We start from the raw sequence: 1,889 nt of genomic DNA on the forward strand, positions 1-1,889 counted from the left end.
GAGAGAGAGAGAGAGAGAGAGAGAGAGAGAGAGAGAGAGAGAGAGAGAGAAAGTAGTTCTGTTCCTAGATTGGGCACAGTACAGATATATTTGAAATGCAGTGATACTATGACTAAGGAAATAATATAAATAAATATAGCTAGCGATATCTCAATGAAAGCATATCAGGGAGTTGAATGTTAAATGATTTGTCATTGCCTTATTTGCTTGTGAGGTGCATACTTTATTTCAAAATAATACAATATTAAAAGTTATGGTAGAGCTAACATTTTGAGCTGAAATATCAGTTACAGAATAAGCCAATGAAAGACGGACATTTAAGATGTGTATCTGTTCTGTTGCTGTGATAAAATTCCATGACCAAAATCAACTTGTTGAATGAATAGTTGATTTTGGCTCATGGTTCCATAAGAGTCTTATCCAAGAGAGAAGAGTCCATCATGATGGGGAGGCATGGCAGCAACAGCAGGCAAAGGAGCAGGAGTAAGAAGCAGACAGATCACATCTATTAACTCTCAAATCCCAACTGCCCCCAGCAAGGTTTCACCATCTCCCAAAACGAAGCCACCAAGTGAGAACTAGCTGTTCAAACACCTCAACCTGGGAGATTGGGAGACATTTCTCACTTAAACTGCCACAGGTTGTTTCTATATTTTCTATTTCTACATTTCTATAATGAACAATATCACTCTAAATGTCTGCGTTCAAGTTTGATTTATACTTTCTCTCTTGAATGTATGCTTGGGTTTGCATGTATGAGGTTACATAGAAAACACATGCTTGCTCTGTTTGAGAGACTGGCATACTATGTACTGATGAAGTGTCTGCACCATTTTACATTTCCACTTTTCGTGTACAAAAGTTTCTGTGCCTCTTCATCCTCATGAGCACTTGCTATTTCCTGCTTTATACTAAAGCCATCAGCAGGGGGATGCAGTGGAATGTCATCACAGTTTTTTAATGTGGATTTCCTTAAAGTCTAATGACACAGAACATCTTTTCATGTCCTTGTTGCCAGTTGTATATCTTCCCTGAAGAAAAGTCTGGTCCTCTGTCCCCATTCAAAATTGAGTTGTTTGTCTTTTTGCTACTAAGCTTAAGAGTTTGTGGCATATCTGAATATTAAACCCTTAGGCAAATTTACCAAGAGGGAAAGCAGATAAGAAGCTATCAAAGGATGGGGAGGCTGATTTATTGATGATAAGGGAATGTTTTGTGGAAGATAAAAATGTTTTGAAGCTGAAGAGAGAAGATAATTGCACACTATGGTGGACAGGCTGGATGCTACTGAATTGTGACCTCAAAAAATTTTAATTGTGTTTTGTGAATTTTATCTCAACAAAAACTTATGTAAAATGAGAATTAAAAGTTCTCAAAGCTATGTATGGAAACTAAAATTTCTGGTATGATGATACCATTTCTAATTTTTAAATAATTATCTCCCAGGCAGGGAAGTTAGGTTCCTTTTCACAAACAGCATCCATCCTGTATGCAGTAACTGCAGGTGTAAGACTCTTCCTACTTTTACAGCAGAGCTTGGCATCCTCTAGGAACTGGGGAGTAGTCTCTGAGCAGATTCCTGGCTTTTGAGTCCCTTCACTCTTCTGGAGTAGTGGACTTGTTTCAGTTTTGCATAATCTTCAGTAAACAGAATAAGTGGTGTTAGGGTTTTTTTTTGTTGTTGTTGTTTTGTTTTTTGTTTGTTTATTTGGTTGTTTTTTGTTTGTTTTTCGAGACAGTTTCTTTGTGTAGCACCCCTACCTGTCCTGGTACTAGCTCTTGTAGATTAGGCTGGTCTTGAATTCACAGGGATCCTTCTGCCTCTGCCTCTGCCTCTGCCTCTGCCTCTGCCTCTGCCTCTGCCTCTGCCTCTGCCTCTGCCTCTGCCT

This window comes from Microtus ochrogaster, chromosome 8, assembly GCF_000317375.1.
Source record: "Microtus ochrogaster isolate Prairie Vole_2 chromosome 8, MicOch1.0, whole genome shotgun sequence".
Lineage (NCBI taxonomy): Eukaryota > Metazoa > Chordata > Mammalia > Rodentia > Cricetidae > Microtus > Microtus ochrogaster.